This window comes from Microcebus murinus, chromosome 28, assembly GCF_040939455.1.
Source record: "Microcebus murinus isolate Inina chromosome 28, M.murinus_Inina_mat1.0, whole genome shotgun sequence".
Classification (NCBI taxonomy): Eukaryota; Metazoa; Chordata; class Mammalia; order Primates; family Cheirogaleidae; genus Microcebus; species Microcebus murinus.
Window position 1 is genome coordinate 15,028,915 of NC_134131.1, and position 25,933 is coordinate 15,054,847.

Below are 25,933 nucleotides of genomic sequence, written 5' to 3' on the forward strand. Positions count from 1 at the left end.
AGGGTGGTTGGGGTCCAATCCAGCCCCGGCCAGGCCCAGGCCCCCTGGACTGGGCCACAGGAGGACACAGAGTAGGGTCCCGGCCCCCACGGTAGCGGTGCCGGCAGTTCTGCAAGGGCTTGGGGGGTTTCCAGAGGTAGGAGATGGAGGGGACTGATTTCTTCAGCGCCCCCCAAACCACTCCACCCATGGCACACATCCCGAGAGACGCCCCTACACTCGCTCCCCTCCCCTATGCGCTGTGCCCCGGCCCCGGTCCGGGGCGGATAGGCGGCAGCCCACACGCAGGGCGGGGGCGCAGCTGAAAGGGGTTGTGCTGGAGGGCGGCCCCTGGGGCCAAAGGCGACCGCCCGCGCATGCGCAGGCAGCAGCGGCGCACTGGGTTGGGGGCGGGTAGGTGAGGGAGGCGAGGCCAGGAGAGGAGGGCGGCTGGAGGTCTCCGCCTTGGCGGGTCCAGCCGTGGAGGCTGGAGGCGCATCTGGTGTGTGTCAGTGTGTGTGTGTGTGTGTGTGTGTGTGTGTGTGAAGACAGCCCCCCACCCCGCCGAGCCCACCACGCCCCGCACCCCAGCCCCGTGGAGACCTCGGGACCCGGCCAGCGAACTCAACCAGCCCGGCCCGGCCCCGAGTGGGTCAGCGCGGGCGCGGGGCCTGGGGCGGGAGGAGGCGCGGGGAAGCGCAGAGACGCTCGGCTTCTTGAGCGGGGCTGGGGCGCCCTCCGCCGTCTACGGCCACACCACCCTGAACGCGCCCGATCTCGTCCGATCTCGGAAGCTAAGCAGGGTCGGGCCTGGTTAGTACTTGGATGGGAGACCGCCTGGGAATACCGGGTGCCGTAGGCTTTTTTTTTTTTTTTTTTGCCTCGTGTTCTGTCCCCATTCGGAGAGCGCGGCGGCAGTGGGGGGTGGGGGGCACCCCCGCCCTCAGCGCCCGCCACGGTGCCTGGCGCCCCAGCCCGCTCCGTGGGGCCTCCTCTTGCCCCAAGCCGCAGCACCGCCGCCACCCGGCAGCAGGCGTGGCATCTGGACTGTCGGGTCTCAGACCGAGGGTCTGGTCTGTGGGAGCCGACACGCTGGAGGAAACCTTGAGAGTCTGAGAGGGGAGGGAGTTGCAGAAGAAGGCCAGGATGTCATTTTGAGGGAGTTGTGACCAGAACTCGTCCCGTTGATTTTGGCGTTCTATGGGCTCCACGTAGGAATCTTTGGTGGTGGCACCGGATGTTGGGGGATGCACAGTCACACCCAGACGTGCTCGACAGGCCTCCTTTTCCTTTTCTTTTCGGAGTCATTTTTTTAAAAAAAAAAATGCCTCTTGGCCGGGCGTGCTGGCTCACGCCTGTAATCCTAGCACTCTGGGAGGCCGAGGTGGGCGGATTGCTCGAGGTCAGGAGTTCGAAACCAGCCTGAGCAAGAGGGAGACCCCCATCTCTACTATAAATAGAAAGAAATTAATTGGCCAACTAATATATAGATATATATATATATACAAAAAAGAAAATTAGCCGGGCATGGTGGCGCATGCCTGTAGTCCCAGCTACTTGGGAGGCTGAGGCAGCAGGATTGCTTGAGCCCAGGAGATTGAGGTTGCTGTGAGCTAGGCTGACGCCATGGCACTCACTCTAGCCAGGGCAACAAAGCGAGACTCTGTCTCCAAAAAAAAAAAAAAAAAATGCCTCTTACCTCCATTATTGCATTCTTTTCTCTCTCTCTTTTCAAGCAGATTATGGGAGTACAAGTATTAAGGTTCCATGTATTGCCCGTGCCCCCCTCCCCCCTGTTGTCTTAGCAGCCTCTGGTGGGGGTACCAATGTTAAGGTCAGGTACATTGTCCTCTCCCCGCCTCCCCCCTCTGGTCAGAGCTTCAAGTGCGCCCATCCCCCAGTCGGTGCGCACCCACCCCATTCCTAAAGGGTGTGTATGCCCATCACCTCCCCCCACCCGATGGAGGTGATTCCTCTACGTCCACTTAGGTGTCCATGGGTTCCTACCAATTTGCCGGTGAGCACGCGCACGTGGTGCTCCTGTGTCCATTCTGGGGATACTTGGCTTACTGGAACGGGTTCCAGCTCCGGCCAGGAGAACACGGGAGGTGCCCGCTCACCGCCGTTTCTCATAGCTGAATAGCACTCCGTGGTGTGCACGCGCCACGTTTTATTAATCCACTCGTGGATCGATGGGCACTCGGGTCGCTTCCACATCTTTGCAATTGTGAATTGTGCCGCCACAGACACCCGAGCGCAGGTGTCTTCTGCGTAGGCTGCGGGCCTGGCTCTTCTGAATGCCGCTAGCTCGCGACCCACGGGTGAACCTGGTCAGGGTACTTTCTCTAAGGAGCAGACTCTGATCCGGGCGGGCTACCGGTGTTTTTGTTTGCTTGTTTCTTTCTTCCATTTCGGGAAAGGCTTCCTTGCTGGGTGTGGAAATCTCCTGTGCCTTTCCTCGCCTCTTCTGTCAGCTTTAAAATCCTCTTTCAGTTGCCACCCTCACAAACGTCTCAGGAACGTCTTTACGGTGCCTTCGTTAGTGAAATGACCCTCAATGAAGCTGGAACCAAATCTCTCATCGCCCATTTTTAGCAAGTCCACACCCCAGGGTGGTTGGGGTCCAATCCAGCCCCGGCCAGGCCCAGGCCCCCTGGACTGGGCCACAGGAGGACACAGAGTAGGGTCCCGGCCCCCACGGTAGCGGTGCCGGCAGTTCTGCAAGGGCTTGGGGGGTTTCCAGAGGTAGGAGATGGAGGGGACTGATTTCTTCAGCGCCCCCCAAACCACTCCACCCATGGCACACATCCCGAGAGACGCCCCTACACTCGCTCCCCTCCCCTATGCGCTGTGCCCCGGCCCCGGTCCGGGGCGGATAGGCGGCAGCCCACACGCAGGGCGGGGGCGCAGCTGAAAGGGGTTGTGCTGGAGGGCGGCCCCTGGGGCCAAAGGCGACCGCCCGCGCATGCGCAGGCAGCAGCGGCGCACTGGGTTGGGGGCGGGTAGGTGAGGGAGGCGAGGCCAGGAGAGGAGGGCGGCTGGAGGTCTCCGCCTTGGCGGGTCCAGCCGTGGAGGCTGGAGGCGCATCTGGTGTGTGTCAGTGTGTGAGTGTGTGTGTGTGTGTGTGTGTGTGTGAAGACAGCCCCCCACCCCGCCGAGCCCACCACGCCCCGCACCCCAGCCCCGTGGAGACCTCGGGACCCGGCCAGCGAACTCAACCAGCCCGGCCCGGCCCCGAGTGGGTCAGCGCGGGCGCGGGGCCTGGGGCGGGAGGAGGCGCGGGGAAGCGCAGAGACGCTCGGCTTCTTGAGCGGGGCTGGGGCGCCCTCCGCCGTCTACGGCCACACCACCCTGAACGCGCCCGATCTCGTCCGATCTCGGAAGCTAAGCAGGGTCGGGCCTGGTTAGTACTTGGATGGGAGACCGCCTGGGAATACCGGGTGCCGTAGGCTTTTTTTTTTTTTTTTTTGCCTCGTGTTCTGTCCCCATTCGGAGAGCGCGGCGGCAGTGGGGGGTGGGGGGCACCCCCGCCCTCAGCGCCCGCCACGGTGCCTGGCGCCCCAGCCCGCTCCGTGGGGCCTCCTCTTGCCCCAAGCCGCAGCACCGCCGCCACCCGGCAGCAGGCGTGGCATCTGGACTGTCGGGTCTCAGACCGAGGGTCTGGTCTGTGGGAGCCGACACGCTGGAGGAAACCTTGAGAGTCTGAGAGGGGAGGGAGTTGCAGAAGAAGGCCAGGATGTCATTTTGAGGGAGTTGTGACCAGAACTCGTCCCGTTGATTTTGGCGTTCTATGGGCTCCACGTAGGAATCTTTGGTGGTGGCACCGGATGTTGGGGGATGCACAGTCACACCCAGACGTGCTCGACAGGCCTCCTTTTCCTTTTCTTTTCGGAGTCATTTTTTTAAAAAAAAAAATGCCTCTTGGCCGGGCGTGCTGGCTCACGCCTGTAATCCTAGCACTCTGGGAGGCCGAGGTGGGCGGATTGCTCGAGGTCAGGAGTTCGAAACCAGCCTGAGCAAGAGGGAGACCCCCATCTCTACTATAAATAGAAAGAAATTAATTGGCCAACTAATATATAGATATATATATATATACAAAAAAGAAAATTAGCCGGGCATGGTGGCGCATGCCTGTAGTCCCAGCTACTTGGGAGGCTGAGGCAGCAGGATTGCTTGAGCCCAGGAGATTGAGGTTGCTGTGAGCTAGGCTGACGCCATGGCACTCACTCTAGCCAGGGCAACAAAGCGAGACTCTGTCTCCAAAAAAAAAAAAAAAAAATGCCTCTTACCTCCATTATTGCATTCTTTTCTCTCTCTCTTTTCAAGCAGATTATGGGAGTACAAGTATTAAGGTTCCATGTATTGCCCGTGCCCCCCTCCCCCCTGTTGTCTTAGCAGCCTCTGGTGGGGGTACCAATGTTAAGGTCAGGTACATTGTCCTCTCCCCGCCTCCCCCCTCTGGTCAGAGCTTCAAGTGCGCCCATCCCCCAGTCGGTGCGCACCCACCCCATTCCTAAAGGGTGTGTATGCCCATCACCTCCCCCCACCCGATGGAGGTGATTCCTCTACGTCCACTTAGGTGTCCATGGGTTCCTACCAATTTGCCGGTGAGCACGCGCACGTGGTGCTCCTGTGTCCATTCTGGGGATACTTGGCTTACTGGAACGGGTTCCAGCTCCGGCCAGGAGAACACGGGAGGTGCCCGCTCACCGCCGTTTCTCATAGCTGAATAGCACTCCGTGGTGTGCACGCGCCACGTTTTATTAATCCACTCGTGGATCGATGGGCACTCGGGTCGCTTCCACATCTTTGCAATTGTGAATTGTGCCGCCACAGACACCCGAGCGCAGGTGTCTTCTGCGTAGGCTGCGGGCCTGGCTCTTCTGAATGCCGCTAGCTCGCGACCCACGGGTGAACCTGGTCAGGGTACTTTCTCTAAGGAGCAGACTCTGATCCGGGCGGGCTACCGGTGTTTTTGTTTGCTTGTTTCTTTCTTCCATTTCGGGAAAGGCTTCCTTGCTGGGTGTGGAAATCTCCTGTGCCTTTCCTCGCCTCTTCTGTCAGCTTTAAAATCCTCTTTCAGTTGCCACCCTCACAAACGTCTCAGGAACGTCTTTACGGTGCCTTCGTTAGTGAAATGACCCTCAATGAAGCTGGAACCAAATCTCTCATCGCCCATTTTTAGCAAGTCCACACCCCAGGGTGGTTGGGGTCCAATCCAGCCCCGGCCAGGCCCAGGCCCCCTGGACTGGGCCACAGGAGGACACAGAGTAGGGTCCCGGCCCCCACGGTAGCGGTGCCGGCAGTTCTGCAAGGGCTTGGGGGGTTTCCAGAGGTAGGAGATGGAGGGGACTGATTTCTTCAGCGCCCCCCAAACCACTCCACCCATGGCACACATCCCGAGAGACGCCCCTACACTCGCTCCCCTCCCCTATGCGCTGTGCCCCGGCCCCGGTCCGGGGCGGATAGGCGGCAGCCCACACGCAGGGCGGGGGCGCAGCTGAAAGGGGTTGTGCTGGAGGGCGGCCCCTGGGGCCAAAGGCGACCGCCCGCGCATGCGCAGGCAGCAGCGGCGCACTGGGTTGGGGGCGGGTAGGTGAGGGAGGCGAGGCCAGGAGAGGAGGGCGGCTGGAGGTCTCCGCCTTGGCGGGTCCAGCCGTGGAGGCTGGAGGCGCATCTGGTGTGTGTCAGTGTGTGAGTGTGTGTGTGTGTGTGTGTGTGTGTGTGTGTGTGTGTGTGTGTGTGAAGACAGCCCCCCACCCCGCCGAGCCCACCACGCCCCGCACCCCAGCCCCGTGGAGACCTCGGGACCCGGCCAGCGAACTCAACCAGCCCGGCCCGGCCCCGAGTGGGTCAGCGCGGGCGCGGGGCCTGGGGCGGGAGGAGGCGCGGGGAAGCGCAGAGACGCTCGGCTTCTTGAGCGGGGCTGGGGCGCCCTCCGCCGTCTACGGCCACACCACCCTGAACGCGCCCGATCTCGTCCGATCTCGGAAGCTAAGCAGGGTCGGGCCTGGTTAGTACTTGGATGGGAGACCGCCTGGGAATACCGGGTGCCGTAGGCTTTTTTTTTTTTTTTTTTGCCTCGTGTTCTGTCCCCATTCGGAGAGCGCGGCGGCAGTGGGGGGTGGGGGGCACCCCCGCCCTCAGCGCCCGCCACGGTGCCTGGTGCCTGGCGCCCCAGCCCGCTCCGTGGGGCCTCCTCTTGCCCCAAGCCGCAGCACCGCCGCCACCCGGCAGCAGGCGTGGCATCTGGACTGTCGGGTCTCAGACCGAGGGTCTGGTCTGTGGGAGCCGACACGCTGGAGGAAACCTTGAGAGTCTGAGAGGGGAGGGAGTTGCAGAAGAAGGCCAGGATGTCATTTTGAGGGAGTTGTGACCAGAACTCGTCCCGTTGATTTTGGCGTTCTATGGGCTCCACGTAGGAATCTTTGGTGGTGGCACCGGATGTTGGGGGATGCACAGTCACACCCAGACGTGCTCGACAGGCCTCCTTTTCCTTTTCTTTTCGGAGTCATTTTTTTAAAAAAAAAAATGCCTCTTGGCCGGGCGTGCTGGCTCACGCCTGTAATCCTAGCACTCTGGGAGGCCGAGGTGGGCGGATTGCTCGAGGTCAGGAGTTCGAAACCAGCCTGAGCAAGAGGGAGACCCCCATCTCTACTATAAATAGAAAGAAATTAATTGGCCAACTAATATATAGATATATATATATATACAAAAAAGAAAATTAGCCGGGCATGGTGGCGCATGCCTGTAGTCCCAGCTACTTGGGAGGCTGAGGCAGCAGGATTGCTTGAGCCCAGGAGATTGAGGTTGCTGTGAGCTAGGCTGACGCCATGGCACTCACTCTAGCCAGGGCAACAAAGCGAGACTCTGTCTCCAAAAAAAAAAAAAAAAAATGCCTCTTACCTCCATTATTGCATTCTTTTCTCTCTCTCTTTTCAAGCAGATTATGGGAGTACAAGTATTAAGGTTCCATGTATTGCCCGTGCCCCCCTCCCCCCTGTTGTCTTAGCAGCCTCTGGTGGGGGTACCAATGTTAAGGTCAGGTACATTGTCCTCTCCCCGCCTCCCCCCTCTGGTCAGAGCTTCAAGTGCGCCCATCCCCCAGTCGGTGCGCACCCACCCCATTCCTAAAGGGTGTGTATGCCCATCACCTCCCCCCACCCGATGGAGGTGATTCCTCTACGTCCACTTAGGTGTCCATGGGTTCCTACCAATTTGCCGGTGAGCACGCGCACGTGGTGCTCCTGTGTCCATTCTGGGGATACTTGGCTTACTGGAACGGGTTCCAGCTCCGGCCAGGAGAACACGGGAGGTGCCCGCTCACCGCCGTTTCTCATAGCTGAATAGCACTCCGTGGTGTGCACGCGCCACGTTTTATTAATCCACTCGTGGATCGATGGGCACTCGGGTCGCTTCCACATCTTTGCAATTGTGAATTGTGCCGCCACAGACACCCGAGCGCAGGTGTCTTCTGCGTAGGCTGCGGGCCTGGCTCTTCTGAATGCCGCTAGCTCGCGACCCACGGGTGAACCTGGTCAGGGTACTTTCTCTAAGGAGCAGACTCTGATCCGGGCGGGCTACCGGTGTTTTTGTTTGCTTGTTTCTTTCTTCCATTTCGGGAAAGGCTTCCTTGCTGGGTGTGGAAATCTCCTGTGCCTTTCCTCGCCTCTTCTGTCAGCTTTAAAATCCTCTTTCAGTTGCCACCCTCACAAACGTCTCAGGAACGTCTTTACGGTGCCTTCGTTAGTGAAATGACCCTCAATGAAGCTGGAACCAAATCTCTCATCGCCCATTTTTAGCAAGTCCACACCCCAGGGTGGTTGGGGTCCAATCCAGCCCCGGCCAGGCCCAGGCCCCCTGGACTGGGCCACAGGAGGACACAGAGTAGGGTCCCGGCCCCCACGGTAGCGGTGCCGGCAGTTCTGCAAGGGCTTGGGGGGTTTCCAGAGGTAGGAGATGGAGGGGACTGATTTCTTCAGCGCCCCCCAAACCACTCCACCCATGGCACACATCCCGAGAGACGCCCCTACACTCGCTCCCCTCCCCTATGCGCTGTGCCCCGGCCCCGGTCCGGGGCGGATAGGCGGCAGCCCACACGCAGGGCGGGGGCGCAGCTGAAAGGGGTTGTGCTGGAGGGCGGCCCCTGGGGCCAAAGGCGACCGCCCGCGCATGCGCAGGCAGCAGCGGCGCACTGGGTTGGGGGCGGGTAGGTGAGGGAGGCGAGGCCAGGAGAGGAGGGCGGCTGGAGGTCTCCGCCTTGGCGGGTCCAGCCGTGGAGGCTGGAGGCGCATCTGGTGTGTGTCAGTGTGTGAGTGTGTGTGTGTGTGTGTGTGTGTGTGTGTGTGTGAAGACAGCCCCCCACCCCGCCGAGCCCACCACGCCCCGCACCCCAGCCCCGTGGAGACCTCGGGACCCGGCCAGCGAACTCAACCAGCCCGGCCCGGCCCCGAGTGGGTCAGCGCGGGCGCGGGGCCTGGGGCGGGAGGAGGCGCGGGGAAGCGCAGAGACGCTCGGCTTCTTGAGCGGGGCTGGGGCGCCCTCCGCCGTCTACGGCCACACCACCCTGAACGCGCCCGATCTCGTCCGATCTCGGAAGCTAAGCAGGGTCGGGCCTGGTTAGTACTTGGATGGGAGACCGCCTGGGAATACCGGGTGCCGTAGGCTTTTTTTTTTTTTTTTTTTGCCTCGTGTTCTGTCCCCATTCGGAGAGCGCGGCGGCAGTGGGGGGTGGGGGGCACCCCCGCCCTCAGCGCCCGCCACGGTGCCTGGCGCCCCAGCCCGCTCCGTGGGGCCTCCTCTTGCCCCAAGCCGCAGCACCGCCGCCACCCGGCAGCAGGCGTGGCATCTGGACTGTCGGGTCTCAGACCGAGGGTCTGGTCTGTGGGAGCCGACACGCTGGAGGAAACCTTGAGAGTCTGAGAGGGGAGGGAGTTGCAGAAGAAGGCCAGGATGTCATTTTGAGGGAGTTGTGACCAGAACTCGTCCCGTTGATTTTGGCGTTCTATGGGCTCCACGTAGGAATCTTTGGTGGTGGCACCGGATGTTGGGGGATGCACAGTCACACCCAGACGTGCTCGACAGGCCTCCTTTTCCTTTTCTTTTCGGAGTCATTTTTTTAAAAAAAAAAATGCCTCTTGGCCGGGCGTGCTGGCTCACGCCTGTAATCCTAGCACTCTGGGAGGCCGAGGTGGGCGGATTGCTCGAGGTCAGGAGTTCGAAACCAGCCTGAGCAAGAGGGAGACCCCCATCTCTACTATAAATAGAAAGAAATTAATTGGCCAACTAATATATAGATATATATATATATACAAAAAAGAAAATTAGCCGGGCATGGTGGCGCATGCCTGTAGTCCCAGCTACTTGGGAGGCTGAGGCAGCAGGATTGCTTGAGCCCAGGAGATTGAGGTTGCTGTGAGCTAGGCTGACGCCATGGCACTCACTCTAGCCAGGGCAACAAAGCGAGACTCTGTCTCCAAAAAAAAAAAAAAAAAATGCCTCTTACCTCCATTATTGCATTCTTTTCTCTCTCTCTTTTCAAGCAGATTATGGGAGTACAAGTATTAAGGTTCCATGTATTGCCCGTGCCCCCCTCCCCCCTGTTGTCTTAGCAGCCTCTGGTGGGGGTACCAATGTTAAGGTCAGGTACATTGTCCTCTCCCCGCCTCCCCCCTCTGGTCAGAGCTTCAAGTGCGCCCATCCCCCAGTCGGTGCGCACCCACCCCATTCCTAAAGGGTGTGTATGCCCATCACCTCCCCCCACCCGATGGAGGTGATTCCTCTACGTCCACTTAGGTGTCCATGGGTTCCTACCAATTTGCCGGTGAGCACGCGCACGTGGTGCTCCTGTGTCCATTCTGGGGATACTTGGCTTACTGGAACGGGTTCCAGCTCCGGCCAGGAGAACACGGGAGGTGCCCGCTCACCGCCGTTTCTCATAGCTGAATAGCACTCCGTGGTGTGCACGCGCCACGTTTTATTAATCCACTCGTGGATCGATGGGCACTCGGGTCGCTTCCACATCTTTGCAATTGTGAATTGTGCCGCCACAGACACCCGAGCGCAGGTGTCTTCTGCGTAGGCTGCGGGCCTGGCTCTTCTGAATGCCGCTAGCTCGCGACCCACGGGTGAACCTGGTCAGGGTACTTTCTCTAAGGAGCAGACTCTGATCCGGGCGGGCTACCGGTGTTTTTGTTTGCTTGTTTCTTTCTTCCATTTCGGGAAAGGCTTCCTTGCTGGGTGTGGAAATCTCCTGTGCCTTTCCTCGCCTCTTCTGTCAGCTTTAAAATCCTCTTTCAGTTGCCACCCTCACAAACGTCTCAGGAACGTCTTTACGGTGCCTTCGTTAGTGAAATGACCCTCAATGAAGCTGGAACCAAATCTCTCATCGCCCATTTTTAGCAAGTCCACACCCCAGGGTGGTTGGGGTCCAATCCAGCCCCGGCCAGGCCCAGGCCCCCTGGACTGGGCCACAGGAGGACACAGAGTAGGGTCCCGGCCCCCACGGTAGCGGTGCCGGCAGTTCTGCAAGGGCTTGGGGGGTTTCCAGAGGTAGGAGATGGAGGGGACTGATTTCTTCAGCGCCCCCCAAACCACTCCACCCATGGCACACATCCCGAGAGACGCCCCTACACTCGCTCCCCTCCCCTATGCGCTGTGCCCCGGCCCCGGTCCGGGGCGGATAGGCGGCAGCCCACACGCAGGGCGGGGGCGCAGCTGAAAGGGGTTGTGCTGGAGGGCGGCCCCTGGGGCCAAAGGCGACCGCCCGCGCATGCGCAGGCAGCAGCGGCGCACTGGGTTGGGGGCGGGTAGGTGAGGGAGGCGAGGCCAGGAGAGGAGGGCGGCTGGAGGTCTCCGCCTTGGCGGGTCCAGCCGTGGAGGCTGGAGGCGCATCTGGTGTGTGTCAGTGTGTGAGTGTGTGTGTGTGTGTGTGTGTGTGTGTGTGTGTGTGTGTGTGTGAAGACAGCCCCCCACCCCGCCGAGCCCACCACGCCCCGCACCCCAGCCCCGTGGAGACCTCGGGACCCGGCCAGCGAACTCAACCAGCCCGGCCCGGCCCCGAGTGGGTCAGCGCGGGCGCGGGGCCTGGGGCGGGAGGAGGCGCGGGGAAGCGCAGAGACGCTCGGCTTCTTGAGCGGGGCTGGGGCGCCCTCCGCCGTCTACGGCCACACCACCCTGAACGCGCCCGATCTCGTCCGATCTCGGAAGCTAAGCAGGGTCGGGCCTGGTTAGTACTTGGATGGGAGACCGCCTGGGAATACCGGGTGCCGTAGGCTTTTTTTTTTTTTTTTTTGCCTCGTGTTCTGTCCCCATTCGGAGAGCGCGGCGGCAGTGGGGGGTGGGGGGCACCCCCGCCCTCAGCGCCCGCCACGGTGCCTGGCGCCCCAGCCCGCTCCGTGGGGCCTCCTCTTGCCCCAAGCCGCAGCACCGCCGCCACCCGGCAGCAGGCGTGGCATCTGGACTGTCGGGTCTCAGACCGAGGGTCTGGTCTGTGGGAGCCGACACGCTGGAGGAAACCTTGAGAGTCTGAGAGGGGAGGGAGTTGCAGAAGAAGGCCAGGATGTCATTTTGAGGGAGTTGTGACCAGAACTCGTCCCGTTGATTTTGGCGTTCTATGGGCTCCACGTAGGAATCTTTGGTGGTGGCACCGGATGTTGGGGGATGCACAGTCACACCCAGACGTGCTCGACAGGCCTCCTTTTCCTTTTCTTTTCGGAGTCATTTTTTTAAAAAAAAAAATGCCTCTTGGCCGGGTGTGCTGGCTCACGCCTGTAATCCTAGCACTCTGGGAGGCCGAGGTGGGCGGATTGCTCGAGGTCAGGAGTTCGAAACCAGCCTGAGCAAGAGGGAGACCCCCATCTCTACTATAAATAGAAAGAAATTAATTGGCCAACTAATATATAGATATATATATATATACAAAAAAGAAAATTAGCCGGGCATGGTGGCGCATGCCTGTAGTCCCAGCTACTTGGGAGGCTGAGGCAGCAGGATTGCTTGAGCCCAGGAGATTGAGGTTGCTGTGAGCTAGGCTGACGCCATGGCACTCACTCTAGCCAGGGCAACAAAGCGAGACTCTGTCTCCAAAAAAAAAAAAAAAAAATGCCTCTTACCTCCATTATTGCATTCTTTTCTCTCTCTCTTTTCAAGCAGATTATGGGAGTACAAGTATTAAGGTTCCATGTATTGCCCGTGCCCCCCTCCCCCCTGTTGTCTTAGCAGCCTCTGGTGGGGGTACCAATGTTAAGGTCAGGTACATTGTCCTCTCCCCGCCTCCCCCCTCTGGTCAGAGCTTCAAGTGCGCCCATCCCCCAGTCGGTGCGCACCCACCCCATTCCTAAAGGGTGTGTATGCCCATCACCTCCCCCCACCCGATGGAGGTGATTCCTCTACGTCCACTTAGGTGTCCATGGGTTCCTACCAATTTGCCGGTGAGCACGCGCACGTGGTGCTCCTGTGTCCATTCTGGGGATACTTGGCTTACTGGAACGGGTTCCAGCTCCGGCCAGGAGAACACGGGAGGTGCCCGCTCACCGCCGTTTCTCATAGCTGAATAGCACTCCGTGGTGTGCACGCGCCACGTTTTATTAATCCACTCGTGGATCGATGGGCACTCGGGTCGCTTCCACATCTTTGCAATTGTGAATTGTGCCGCCACAGACACCCGAGCGCAGGTGTCTTCTGCGTAGGCTGCGGGCCTGGCTCTTCTGAATGCCGCTAGCTCGCGACCCACGGGTGAACCTGGTCAGGGTACTTTCTCTAAGGAGCAGACTCTGATCCGGGCGGGCTACCGGTGTTTTTGTTTGCTTGTTTCTTTCTTCCATTTCGGGAAAGGCTTCCTTGCTGGGTGTGGAAATCTCCTGTGCCTTTCCTCGCCTCTTCTGTCAGCTTTAAAATCCTCTTTCAGTTGCCACCCTCACAAACGTCTCAGGAACGTCTTTACGGTGCCTTCGTTAGTGAAATGACCCTCAATGAAGCTGGAACCAAATCTCTCATCGCCCATTTTTAGCAAGTCCACACCCCAGGGTGGTTGGGGTCCAATCCAGCCCCGGCCAGGCCCAGGCCCCCTGGACTGGGCCACAGGAGGACACAGAGTAGGGTCCCGGCCCCCACGGTAGCGGTGCCGGCAGTTCTGCAAGGGCTTGGGGGGTTTCCAGAGGTAGGAGATGGAGGGGACTGATTTCTTCAGCGCCCCCCAAACCACTCCACCCATGGCACACATCCCGAGAGACGCCCCTACACTCGCTCCCCTCCCCTATGCGCTGTGCCCCGGCCCCGGTCCGGGGCGGATAGGCGGCAGCCCACACGCAGGGCGGGGGCGCAGCTGAAAGGGGTTGTGCTGGAGGGCGGCCCCTGGGGCCAAAGGCGACCGCCCGCGCATGCGCAGGCAGCAGCGGCGCACTGGGTTGGGGGCGGGTAGGTGAGGGAGGCGAGGCCAGGAGAGGAGGGCGGCTGGAGGTCTCCGCCTTGGCGGGTCCAGCCGTGGAGGCTGGAGGCGCATCTGGTGTGTGTCAGTGTGTGAGTGTGTGTGTGTGTGTGTGTGTGTGTGTGTGTGTGTGTGTGTGTGTGAAGACAGCCCCCCACCCCGCCGAGCCCACCACGCCCCGCACCCCAGCCCCGTGGAGACCTCGGGACCCGGCCAGCGAACTCAACCAGCCCGGCCCGGCCCCGAGTGGGTCAGCGCGGGCGCGGGGCCTGGGGCGGGAGGAGGCGCGGGGAAGCGCAGAGACGCTCGGCTTCTTGAGCGGGGCTGGGGCGCCCTCCGCCGTCTACGGCCACACCACCCTGAACGCGCCCGATCTCGTCCGATCTCGGAAGCTAAGCAGGGTCGGGCCTGGTTAGTGCTTGGATGGGAGACCGCCTGGGAATACCGGGTGCCGTAGGCTTTTTTTTTTTTTTTTTTGCCTCGTGTTCTGTCCCCATTCGGAGAGCGCGGCGGCAGTGGGGGGTGGGGGGCACCCCCGCCCTCAGCGCCCGCCACGGTGCCTGGCGCCCCAGCCCGCTCCGTGGGGCCTCCTCTTGCCCCAAGCCGCAGCACCGCCGCCACCCGGCAGCAGGCGTGGCATCTGGACTGTCGGGTCTCAGACCGAGGGTCTGGTCTGTGGGAGCCGACACGCTGGAGGAAACCTTGAGAGTCTGAGAGGGGAGGGAGTTGCAGAAGAAGGCCAGGATGTCATTTTGAGGGAGTTGTGACCAGAACTCGTCCCGTTGATTTTGGCGTTCTATGGGCTCCACGTAGGAATCTTTGGTGGTGGCACCGGATGTTGGGGGATGCACAGTCACACCCAGACGTGCTCGACAGGCCTCCTTTTCCTTTTCTTTTCGGAGTCATTTTTTTAAAAAAAAAAATGCCTCTTGGCCGGGTGTGCTGGCTCACGCCTGTAATCCTAGCACTCTGGGAGGCCGAGGTGGGCGGATTGCTCGAGGTCAGGAGTTCGAAACCAGCCTGAGCAAGAGGGAGACCCCCATCTCTACTATAAATAGAAAGAAATTAATTGGCCAACTAATATATAGATATATATATATATACAAAAAAGAAAATTAGCCGGGCATGGTGGCGCATGCCTGTAGTCCCAGCTACTTGGGAGGCTGAGGCAGCAGGATTGCTTGAGCCCAGGAGATTGAGGTTGCTGTGAGCTAGGCTGACGCCATGGCACTCACTCTAGCCAGGGCAACAAAGCGAGACTCTGTCTCCAAAAAAAAAAAAAAAAAATGCCTCTTACCTCCATTATTGCATTCTTTTCTCTCTCTCTTTTCAAGCAGATTATGGGAGTACAAGTATTAAGGTTCCATGTATTGCCCGTGCCCCCCTCCCCCCTGTTGTCTTAGCAGCCTCTGGTGGGGGTACCAATGTTAAGGTCAGGTACATTGTCCTCTCCCCGCCTCCCCCCTCTGGTCAGAGCTTCAAGTGCGCCCATCCCCCAGTCGGTGCGCACCCACCCCATTCCTAAAGGGTGTGTATGCCCATCACCTCCCCCCACCCGATGGAGGTGATTCCTCTACGTCCACTTAGGTGTCCATGGGTTCCTACCAATTTGCCGGTGAGCACGCGCACGTGGTGCTCCTGTGTCCATTCTGGGGATACTTGGCTTACTGGAACGGGTTCCAGCTCCGGCCAGGAGAACACGGGAGGTGCCCGCTCACCGCCGTTTCTCATAGCTGAATAGCACTCCGTGGTGTGCACGCGCCACGTTTTATTAATCCACTCGTGGATCGATGGGCACTCGGGTCGCTTCCACATCTTTGCAATTGTGAATTGTGCCGCCACAGACACCCGAGCGCAGGTGTCTTCTGCGTAGGCTGCGGGCCTGGCTCTTCTGAATGCCGCTAGCTCGCGACCCACGGGTGAACCTGGTCAGGGTACTTTCTCTAAGGAGCAGACTCTGATCCGGGCGGGCTACCGGTGTTTTTGTTTGCTTGTTTCTTTCTTCCATTTCGGGAAAGGCTTCCTTGCTGGGTGTGGAAATCTCCTGTGCCTTTCCTCGCCTCTTCTGTCAGCTTTAAAATCCTCTTTCAGTTGCCACCCTCACAAACGTCTCAGGAACGTCTTTACGGTGCCTTCGTTAGTGAAATGACCCTCAATGAAGCTGGAACCAAATCTCTCATCGCCCATTTTTAGCAAGTCCACACCCCAGGGTGGTTGGGGTCCAATCCAGCCCCGGCCAGGCCCAGGCCCCCTGGACTGGGCCACAGGAGGACACAGAGTAGGGTCCCGGCCCCCACGGTAGCGGTGCCGGCAGTTCTGCAAGGGCTTGGGGGGTTTCCAGAGGTAGGAGATGGAGGGGACTGATTTCTTCAGCGCCCCCCAAACCACTCCACCCATGGCACACATCCCGAGAGACGCCCCTACACTCGCTCCCCTCCCCTATGCGCTGTGCCCCGGCCCCGGTCCGGGGCGGATAGGCGGCAGCCCACACGCAGGGCGGGGGCGCAGCTGAAAGGGGTTGTGCTGGAGGGCGGCCCCTGGGGCCAAAGGCGACCGCCCGCGCATGCGCAGGCAGCAGCGGCGCACTGGGTTGGGGGCGGGTAGGTGAGGGAGGCGAGGCCAGGAGAGGAGGGCGGCTGGAGGTCTCCGCCTTGGCGGGTCCAGCCGTGGAGGCTGGAGGCGCATCTGGTGTGTGTCAGTGTGTGAGTGTGTGTGTGTGTGTGTGTGTGTGTGTGTGTGTGTGAAGACAGCCCCCCACCCCGCCGAGCCCACCACGCCCCGCACCCCAGCCCCGTGGAGACCTCGGGACCCGGCCAGCGAACTCAACCAGCCCGGCCCGGCCCCGAGTGGGTCAGCGCGGGCGCGGGGCCTGGGGCGGGAGGAGGCGCGGGGAAGCGCAGAGACGCTCGGCTTCTTGAGCGGGGCTGGGGCGCCCTCCGCCGTCTACGGCCACACCACCCTGAACGCGCCCGATCTCGTCCGATCTCGGAAGCTAAGCAGGGTCGGGCCTGGTTAGTACTTGGATGGGAGACCGCCTGGGAATACCGGGTGCCGTAGGCTTTTTTTTTTTTTTTTTTGCCTCGTGTTCTGTCCCCATTCGGAGAGCGCGGCGGCAGTGGGGGGTGGGGGGCACCCCCGCCCTCAGCGCCCGCCACGGTGCCTGGCGCCCCAGCCCGCTCCGTGGGGCCTCCTCTTGCCCCAAGCCGCAGCACCGCCGCCACCCGGCAGCAGGCGTGGCATCTGGACTGTCGGGTCTCAGACCGAGGGTCTGGTCTGTGGGAGCCGACACGCTGGAGGAAACCTTGAGAGTCTGAGAGGGGAGGGAGTTGCAGAAGAAGGCCAGGATGTCATTTTGAGGGAGTTGTGACCAGAACTCGTCCCGTTGATTTTGGCGTTCTATGGGCTCCACGTAGGAATCTTTGGTGGTGGCACCGGATGTTGGGGGATGCACAGTCACACCCAGACGTGCTCGACAGGCCTCCTTTTCCTTTTCTTTTCGGAGTCATTTTTTTAAAAAAAAAAATGCCTCTTGGCCGGGCGTGCTGGCTCACGCCTGTAATCCTAGCACTCTGGGAGGCCGAGGTGGGCGGATTGCTCGAGGTCAGGAGTTCGAAACCAGCCTGAGCAAGAGGGAGACCCCCATCTCTACTATAAATAGAAAGAAATTAATTGGCCAACTAATATATAGATATATATATATATACAAAAAAGAAAATTAGCCGGGCATGGTGGCGCATGCCTGTAGTCCCAGCTACTTGGGAGGCTGAGGCAGCAGGATTGCTTGAGCCCAGGAGATTGAGGTTGCTGTGAGCTAGGCTGACGCCATGGCACTCACTCTAGCCAGGGCAACAAAGCGAGACTCTGTCTCCAAAAAAAAAAAAAAAAAATGCCTCTTACCTCCATTATTGCATTCTTTTCTCTCTCTCTTTTCAAGCAGATTATGGGAGTACAAGTATTAAGGTTCCATGTATTGCCCGTGCCCCCCTCCCCCCTGTTGTCTTAGCAGCCTCTGGTGGGGGTACCAATGTTAAGGTCAGGTACATTGTCCTCTCCCCGCCTCCCCCCTCTGGTCAGAGCTTCAAGTGCGCCCATCCCCCAGTCGGTGCGCACCCACCCCATTCCTAAAGGGTGTGTATGCCCATCACCTCCCCCCACCCGATGGAGGTGATTCCTCTACGTCCACTTAGGTGTCCATGGGTTCCTACCAATTTGCCGGTGAGCACGCGCACGTGGTGCTCCTGTGTCCATTCTGGGGATACTTGGCTTACTGGAACGGGTTCCAGCTCCGGCCAGGAGAACACGGGAGGTGCCCGCTCACCGCCGTTTCTCATAGCTGAATAGCACTCCGTGGTGTGCACGCGCCACGTTTTATTAATCCACTCGTGGATCGATGGGCACTCGGGTCGCTTCCACATCTTTGCAATTGTGAATTGTGCCGCCACAGACACCCGAGCGCAGGTGTCTTCTGCGTAGGCTGCGGGCCTGGCTCTTCTGAATGCCGCTAGCTCGCGACCCACGGGTGAACCTGGTCAGGGTACTTTCTCTAAGGAGCAGACTCTGATCCGGGCGGGCTACCGGTGTTTTTGTTTGCTTGTTTCTTTCTTCCATTTCGGGAAAGGCTTCCTTGCTGGGTGTGGAAATCTCCTGTGCCTTTCCTCGCCTCTTCTGTCAGCTTTAAAATCCTCTTTCAGTTGCCACCCTCACAAACGTCTCAGGAACGTCTTTACGGTGCCTTCGTTAGTGAAATGACCCTCAATGAAGCTGGAACCAAATCTCTCATCGCCCATTTTTAGCAAGTCCACACCCCAGGGTGGTTGGGGTCCAATCCAGCCCCGGCCAGGCCCAGGCCCCCTGGACTGGGCCACAGGAGGACACAGAGTAGGGTCCCGGCCCCCACGGTAGCGGTGCCGGCAGTTCTGCAAGGGCTTGGGGGGTTTCCAGAGGTAGGAGATGGAGGGGACTGATTTCTTCAGCGCCCCCCAAACCACTCCACCCATGGCACACATCCCGAGAGACGCCCCTACACTCGCTCCCCTCCCCTATGCGCTGTGCCCCGGCCCCGGTCCGGGGCGGATAGGCGGCAGCCCACACGCAGGGCGGGGGCGCAGCTGAAAGGGGTTGTGCTGGAGGGCGGCCCCTGGGGCCAAAGGCGACCGCCCGCGCATGCGCAGGCAGCAGCGGCGCACTGGGTTGGGGGCGGGTAGGTGAGGGAGGCGAGGCCAGGAGAGGAGGGCGGCTGGAGGTCTCCGCCTTGGCGGGTCCAGCCGTGGAGGCTGGAGGCGCATCTGGTGTGTGTCAGTGTGTGAGTGTGTGTGTGTGTGTGTGTGTGTGTGTGTGTGTGAAGACAGCCCCCCACCCCGCCGAGCCCACCACGCCCCGCACCCCAGCCCCGTGGAGACCTCGGGACCCGGCCAGCGAACTCAACCAGCCCGGCCCGGCCCCGAGTGGGTCAGCGCGGGCGCGGGGCCTGGGGCGGGAGGAGGCGCGGGGAAGCGCAGAGACGCTCGGCTTCTTGAGCGGGGCTGGGGCGCCCTCCGCCGTCTACGGCCACACCACCCTGAACGCGCCCGATCTCGTCCGATCTCGGAAGCTAAGCAGGGTCGGGCCTGGTTAGTACTTGGATGGGAGACCGCCTGGGAATACCGGGTGCCGTAGGCTTTTTTTTTTTTTTTTTTTGCCTCGTGTTCTGTCCCCATTCGGAGAGCGCGGCGGCAGTGGGGGGTGGGGGGCACCCCCGCCCTCAGCGCCCGCCACGGTGCCTGGCGCCCCAGCCCGCTCCGTGGGGCCTCCTCTTGCCCCAAGCCGCAGCACCGCCGCCACCCGGCAGCAGGCGTGGCATCTGGACTGTCGGGTCTCAGACCGAGGGTCTGGTCTGTGGGAGCCGACACGCTGGAGGAAACCTTGAGAGTCTGAGAGGGGAGGGAGTTGCAGAAGAAGGCCAGGATGTCATTTTGAGGGAGTTGTGACCAGAACTCGTCCCGTTGATTTTGGCGTTCTATGGGCTCCACGTAGGAATCTTTGGTGGTGGCACCGGATGTTGGGGGATGCACAGTCACACCCAGACGTGCTCGACAGGCCTCCTTTTCCTTTTCTTTTCGGAGTCATTTTTTTAAAAAAAAAAATGCCTCTTGGCCGGGCGTGCTGGCTCACGCCTGTAATCCTAGCACTCTGGGAGGCCGAGGTGGGCGGATTGCTCGAGGTCAGGAGTTCGAAACCAGCCTGAGCAAGAGGGAGACCCCCATCTCTACTATAAATAGAAAGAAATTAATTGGCCAACTAATATATAGATATATATATATATACAAAAAAGAAAATTAGCCGGGCATGGTGGCGCATGCCTGTAGTCCCAGCTACTTGGGAGGCTGAGGCAGCAGGATTGCTTGAGCCCAGGAGATTGAGGTTGCTGTGAGCTAGGCTGACGCCATGGCACTCACTCTAGCCAGGGCAACAAAGCGAGACTCTGTCTCCAAAAAAAAAAAAAAAAAATGCCTCTTACCTCCATTATTGCATTCTTTTCTCTCTCTCTTTTCAAGCAGATTATGGGAGTACAAGTATTAAGGTTCCATGTATTGCCCGTGCCCCCCTCCCCCCTGTTGTCTTAGCAGCCTCTGGTGGGGGTACCAATGTTAAGGTCAGGTACATTGTCCTCTCCCCGCCTCCCCCCTCTGGTCAGAGCTTCAAGTGCGCCCATCCCCCAGTCGGTGCGCACCCACCCCATTCCTAAAGGGTGTGTATGCCCATCACCTCCCCCCACCCGATGGAGGTGATTCCTCTACGTCCACTTAGGTGTCCATGGGTTCCTACCAATTTGCCGGTGAGCACGCGCACGTGGTGCTCCTGTGTCCATTCTGGGGATACTTGGCTTACTGGAACGGGTTCCAGCTCCGGCCAGGAGAACACGGGAGGTGCCCGCTCACCGCCGTTTCTCATAGCTGAATAGCACTCCGTGGTGTGCACGCGCCACGTTTTATTAATCCACTCGTGGATCGATGGGCACTCGGGTCGCTTCCACATCTTTGCAATTGTGAATTGTGCCGCCACAGACACCCGAGCGCAGGTGTCTTCTGCGTAGGCTGCGGGCCTGGCTCTTCTGAATGCCGCTAGCTCGCGACCCACGGGTGAACCTGGTCAGGGTACTTTCTCTAAGGAGCAGACTCTGATCCGGGCGGGCTACCGGTGTTTTTGTTTGCTTGTTTCTTTCTTCCATTTCGGGAAAGGCTTCCTTGCTGGGTGTGGAAATCTCCTGTGCCTTTCCTCGCCTCTTCTGTCAGCTTTAAAATCCTCTTTCAGTTGCCACCCTCACAAACGTCTCAGGAACGTCTTTACGGTGCCTTCGTTAGTGAAATGACCCTCAATGAAGCTGGAACCAAATCTCTCATCGCCCATTTTTAGCAAGTCCACACCCCAGGGTGGTTGGGGTCCAATCCAGCCCCGGCCAGGCCCAGGCCCCCTGGACTGGGCCACAGGAGGACACAGAGTAGGGTCCCGGCCCCCACGGTAGCGGTGCCGGCAGTTCTGCAAGGGCTTGGGGGGTTTCCAGAGGTAGGAGATGGAGGGGACTGATTTCTTCAGCGCCCCCCAAACCACTCCACCCATGGCACACATCCCGAGAGACGCCCCTACACTCGCTCCCCTCCCCTATGCGCTGTGCCCCGGCCCCGGTCCGGGGCGGATAGGCGGCAGCCCACACGCAGGGCGGGGGCGCAGCTGAAAGGGGTTGTGCTGGAGGGCGGCCCCTGGGGCCAAAGGCGACCGCCCGCGCATGCGCAGGCAGCAGCGGCGCACTGGGTTGGGGGCGGGTAGGTGAGGGAGGCGAGGCCAGGAGAGGAGGGCGGCTGGAGGTCTCCGCCTTGGCGGGTCCAGCCGTGGAGGCTGGAGGCGCATCTGGTGTGTGTCAGTGTGTGAGTGTGTGTGTGTGTGTGTGTGTGTGTGTGTGTGTGTGTGTGTGTGTGAAGACAGCCCCCCACCCCGCCGAGCCCACCACGCCCCGCACCCCAGCCCCGTGGAGACCTCGGGACCCGGCCAGCGAACTCAACCAGCCCGGCCCGGCCCCGAGTGGGTCAGCGCGGGCGCGGGGCCTGGGGCGGGAGGAGGCGCGGGGAAGCGCAGAGACGCTCGGCTTCTTGAGCGGGGCTGGGGCGCCCTCCGCCGTCTACGGCCACACCACCCTGAACGCGCCCGATCTCGTCCGATCTCGGAAGCTAAGCAGGGTCGGGCCTGGTTAGTACTTGGATGGGAGACCGCCTGGGAATACCGGGTGCCGTAGGCTTTTTTTTTTTTTTTTTTGCCTCGTGTTCTGTCCCCATTCGGAGAGCGCGGCGGCAGTGGGGGGTGGGGGGCACCCCCGCCCTCAGCGCCCGCCACGGTGCCTGGCGCCCCAGCCCGCTCCGTGGGGCCTCCTCTTGCCCCAAGCCGCAGCACCGCCGCCACCCGGCAGCAGGCGTGGCATCTGGACTGTCGGGTCTCAGACCGAGGGTCTGGTCTGTGGGAGCCGACACGCTGGAGGAAACCTTGAGAGTCTGAGAGGGGAGGGAGTTGCAGAAGAAGGCCAGGATGTCATTTTGAGGGAGTTGTGACCAGAACTCGTCCCGTTGATTTTGGCGTTCTATGGGCTCCACGTAGGAATCTTTGGTGGTGGCACCGGATGTTGGGGGATGCACAGTCACACCCAGACGTGCTCGACAGGCCTCCTTTTCCTTTTCTTTTCGGAGTCATTTTTTTAAAAAAAAAAATGCCTCTTGGCCGGGTGTGCTGGCTCACGCCTGTAATCCTAGCACTCTGGGAGGCCGAGGTGGGCGGATTGCTCGAGGTCAGGAGTTCGAAACCAGCCTGAGCAAGAGGGAGACCCCCATCTCTACTATAAATAGAAAGAAATTAATTGGCCAACTAATATATAGATATATATATATATACAAAAAAGAAAATTAGCCGGGCATGGTGGCGCATGCCTGTAGTCCCAGCTACTTGGGAGGCTGAGGCAGCAGGATTGCTTGAGCCCAGGAGATTGAGGTTGCTGTGAGCTAGGCTGACGCCATGGCACTCACTCTAGCCAGGGCAACAAAGCGAGACTCTGTCTCCAAAAAAAAAAAAAAAAAATGCCTCTTACCTCCATTATTGCATTCTTTTCTCTCTCTCTTTTCAAGCAGATTATGGGAGTACAAGTATTAAGGTTCCATGTATTGCCCGTGCCCCCCTCCCCCCTGTTGTCTTAGCAGCCTCTGGTGGGGGTACCAATGTTAAGGTCAGGTACATTGTCCTCTCCCCGCCTCCCCCCTCTGGTCAGAGCTTCAAGTGCGCCCATCCCCCAGTCGGTGCGCACCCACCCCATTCCTAAAGGGTGTGTATGCCCATCACCTCCCCCCACCCGATGGAGGTGATTCCTCTACGTCCACTTAGGTGTCCATGGGTTCCTACCAATTTGCCGGTGAGCACGCGCACGTGGTGCTCCTGTGTCCATTCTGGGGATACTTGGCTTACTGGAACGGGTTCCAGCTCCGGCCAGGAGAACACGGGAGGTGCCCGCTCACCGCCGTTTCTCATAGCTGAATAGCACTCCGTGGTGTGCACGCGCCACGTTTTATTAATCCACTCGTGGATCGATGGGCACTCGGGTCGCTTCCACATCTTTGCAATTGTGAATTGTGCCGCCACAGACACCCGAGCGCAGGTGTCTTCTGCGTAGGCTGCGGGCCTGGCTCTTCTGAATGCCGCTAGCTCGCGACCCACGGGTGAACCTGGTCAGGGTACTTTCTCTAAGGAGCAGACTCTGATCCGGGCGGGCTACCGGTGTTTTTGTTTGCTTGTTTCTTTCTTCCATTTCGGGAAAGGCTTCCTTGCTGGGTGTGGAAATCTCCTGTGCCTTTCCTCGCCTCTTCTGTCAGCTTTAAAATCCTCTTTCAGTTGCCACCCTCACAAACGTCTCAGGAACGTCTTTACGGTGCCTTCGTTAGTGAAATGACCCTCAATGAAGCTGGAACCAAATCTCTCATCGCCCATTTTTAGCAAGTCCACACCCCAGGGTGGTTGGGGTCCAATCCAGCCCCGGCCAGGCCCAGGCCCCCTGGACTGGGCCACAGGAGGACACAGAGTAGGGTCCCGGCCCCCACGGTAGCGGTGCCGGCAGTTCTGCAAGGGCTTGGGGGGTTTCCAGAGGTAGGAGATGGAGGGGACTGATTTCTTCAGCGCCCCCCAAACCACTCCACCCATGGCACACATCCCGAGAGACGCCCCTACACTCGCTCCCCTCCCCTATGCGCTGTGCCCCGGCCCCGGTCCGGGGCGGATAGGCGGCAGCCCACACGCAGGGCGGGGGCGCAGCTGAAAGGGGTTGTGCTGGAGGGCGGCCCCTGGGGCCAAAGGCGACCGCCCGCGCATGCGCAGGCAGCAGCGGCGCACTGGGTTGGGGGCGGGTAGGTGAGGGAGGCGAGGCCAGGAGAGGAGGGCGGCTGGAGGTCTCCGCCTTGGCGGGTCCAGCCGTGGAGGCTGGAGGCGCATCTGGTGTGTGTCAGTGTGTGAGTGTGTGTGTGTGTGTGTGTGTGTGTGTGTGTGTGAAGACAGCCCCCCACCCCGCCGAGCCCACCACGCCCCGCACCCCAGCCCCGTGGAGACCTCGGGACCCGGCCAGCGAACTCAACCAGCCCGGCCCGGCCCCGAGTGGGTCAGCGCGGGCGCGGGGCCTGGGGCGGGAGGAGGCGCGGGGAAGCGCAGAGACGCTCGGCTTCTTGAGCGGGGCTGGGGCGCCCTCCGCCGTCTACGGCCACACCACCCTGAACGCGCCCGATCTCGTCCGATCTCGGAAGCTAAGCAGGGTCGGGCCTGGTTAGTACTTGGATGGGAGACCGCCTGGGAATACCGGGTGCCGTAGGCTTTTTTTTTTTTTTTTTTTGCCTCGTGTTCTGTCCCCATTCGGAGAGCGCGGCGGCAGTGGGGGGTGGGGGGCACCCCCGCCCTCAGCGCCCGCCACGGTGCCTGGCGCCCCAGCCCGCTCCGTGGGGCCTCCTCTTGCCCCAAGCCGCAGCACCGCCGCCACCCGGCAGCAGGCGTGGCATCTGGACTGTCGGGTCTCAGACCGAGGGTCTGGTCTGTGGGAGCCGACACGCTGGAGGAAACCTTGAGAGTCTGAGAGGGGAGGGAGTTGCAGAAGAAGGCCAGGATGTCATTTTGAGGGAGTTGTGACCAGAACTCGTCCCGTTGATTTTGGCGTTCTATGGGCTCCACGTAGGAATCTTTGGTGGTGGCACCGGATGTTGGGGGATGCACAGTCACACCCAGACGTGCTCGACAGGCCTCCTTTTCCTTTTCTTTTCGGAGTCATTTTTTTAAAAAAAAAAATGCCTCTTGGCCGGGCGTGCTGGCTCACGCCTGTAATCCTAGCACTCTGGGAGGCCGAGGTGGGCGGATTGCTCGAGGTCAGGAGTTCGAAACCAGCCTGAGCAAGAGGGAGACCCCCATCTCTACTATAAATAGAAAGAAATTAATTGGCCAACTAATATATAGATATATATATATATACAAAAAAGAAAATTAGCCGGGCATGGTGGCGCATGCCTGTAGTCCCAGCTACTTGGGAGGCTGAGGCAGCAGGATTGCTTGAGCCCAGGAGATTGAGGTTGCTGTGAGCTAGGCTGACGCCATGGCACTCACTCTAGCCAGGGCAACAAAGCGAGACTCTGTCTCCAAAAAAAAAAAAAAAAAATGCCTCTTACCTCCATTATTGCATTCTTTTCTCTCTCTCTTTTCAAGCAGATTATGGGAGTACAAGTATTAAGGTTCCATGTATTGCCCGTGCCCCCCTCCCCCCTGTTGTCTTAGCAGCCTCTGGTGGGGGTACCAATGTTAAGGTCAGGTACATTGTCCTCTCCCCGCCTCCCCCCTCTGGTCAGAGCTTCAAGTGCGCCCATCCCCCAGTCGGTGCGCACCCACCCCATTCCTAAAGGGTGTGTATGCCCATCACCTCCCCCCACCCGATGGAGGTGATTCCTCTACGTCCACTTAGGTGTCCATGGGTTCCTACCAATTTGCCGGTGAGCACGCGCACGTGGTGCTCCTGTGTCCATTCTGGGGATACTTGGCTTACTGGAACGGGTTCCAGCTCCGGCCAGGAGAACACGGGAGGTGCCCGCTCACCGCCGTTTCTCATAGCTGAATAGCACTCCGTGGTGTGCACGCGCCACGTTTTATTAATCCACTCGTGGATCGATGGGCACTCGGGTCGCTTCCACATCTTTGCAATTGTGAATTGTGCCGCCACAGACACCCGAGCGCAGGTGTCTTCTGCGTAGGCTGCGGGCCTGGCTCTTCTGAATGCCGCTAGCTCGCGACCCACGGGTGAACCTGGTCAGGGTACTTTCTCTAAGGAGCAGACTCTGATCCGGGCGGGCTACCGGTGTTTTTGTTTGCTTGTTTCTTTCTTCCATTTCGGGAAAGGCTTCCTTGCTGGGTGTGGAAATCTCCTGTGCCTTTCCTCGCCTCTTCTGTCAGCTTTAAAATCCTCTTTCAGTTGCCACCCTCACAAACGTCTCAGGAACG

The 25,933-nt window shown here is 60.0% G+C and overlaps 10 non-coding genes across 10 annotated transcripts; all 10 read left to right on the top strand.

Moving 5' to 3' along the window:
* The first annotated feature begins 722 nt into the window (after nucleotides 1-722).
* On the top strand, nucleotides 723-841 carry LOC142865038 (5S ribosomal RNA). The gene has a single exon (XR_012915339.1). It is a non-coding gene; the product is annotated as a 5S ribosomal RNA (ribosomal RNA).
* Nucleotides 842-3,312: 2,471 nt separating this feature from the next.
* LOC142865039 (5S ribosomal RNA) lies at nucleotides 3,313-3,431 on the top strand. The gene has a single exon (XR_012915340.1). It is a non-coding gene; the product is annotated as a 5S ribosomal RNA (ribosomal RNA).
* A 2,491-nt stretch (nucleotides 3,432-5,922) lies between these two features.
* Nucleotides 5,923-6,041, top strand: LOC142865040 (5S ribosomal RNA). The gene has a single exon (XR_012915341.1). It is a non-coding gene; the product is annotated as a 5S ribosomal RNA (ribosomal RNA).
* Nucleotides 6,042-8,527: 2,486 nt separating this feature from the next.
* Nucleotides 8,528-8,646, top strand: LOC142865041 (5S ribosomal RNA). The gene has a single exon (XR_012915342.1). It is a non-coding gene; the product is annotated as a 5S ribosomal RNA (ribosomal RNA).
* Nucleotides 8,647-11,136: 2,490 nt separating this feature from the next.
* Nucleotides 11,137-11,255, top strand: LOC142865043 (5S ribosomal RNA). Its single transcript, XR_012915344.1, has one exon. It is a non-coding gene; the product is annotated as a 5S ribosomal RNA (ribosomal RNA).
* Nucleotides 11,256-13,746: 2,491 nt separating this feature from the next.
* Nucleotides 13,747-13,865, top strand: LOC142865073 (5S ribosomal RNA). Its single transcript, XR_012915374.1, has one exon. It is a non-coding gene; the product is annotated as a 5S ribosomal RNA (ribosomal RNA).
* Nucleotides 13,866-16,346: 2,481 nt separating this feature from the next.
* LOC142865044 (5S ribosomal RNA) lies at nucleotides 16,347-16,465 on the top strand. The gene has a single exon (XR_012915345.1). It is a non-coding gene; the product is annotated as a 5S ribosomal RNA (ribosomal RNA).
* A 2,479-nt stretch (nucleotides 16,466-18,944) lies between these two features.
* LOC142865045 (5S ribosomal RNA) lies at nucleotides 18,945-19,063 on the top strand. Its single transcript, XR_012915346.1, has one exon. It is a non-coding gene; the product is annotated as a 5S ribosomal RNA (ribosomal RNA).
* Nucleotides 19,064-21,555: 2,492 nt separating this feature from the next.
* LOC142865046 (5S ribosomal RNA) lies at nucleotides 21,556-21,674 on the top strand. Its single transcript, XR_012915347.1, has one exon. It is a non-coding gene; the product is annotated as a 5S ribosomal RNA (ribosomal RNA).
* A 2,479-nt stretch (nucleotides 21,675-24,153) lies between these two features.
* On the top strand, nucleotides 24,154-24,272 carry LOC142865047 (5S ribosomal RNA). The gene has a single exon (XR_012915348.1). It is a non-coding gene; the product is annotated as a 5S ribosomal RNA (ribosomal RNA).
* The last annotated feature ends 1,661 nt before the right edge of the window (nucleotides 24,273-25,933 follow it).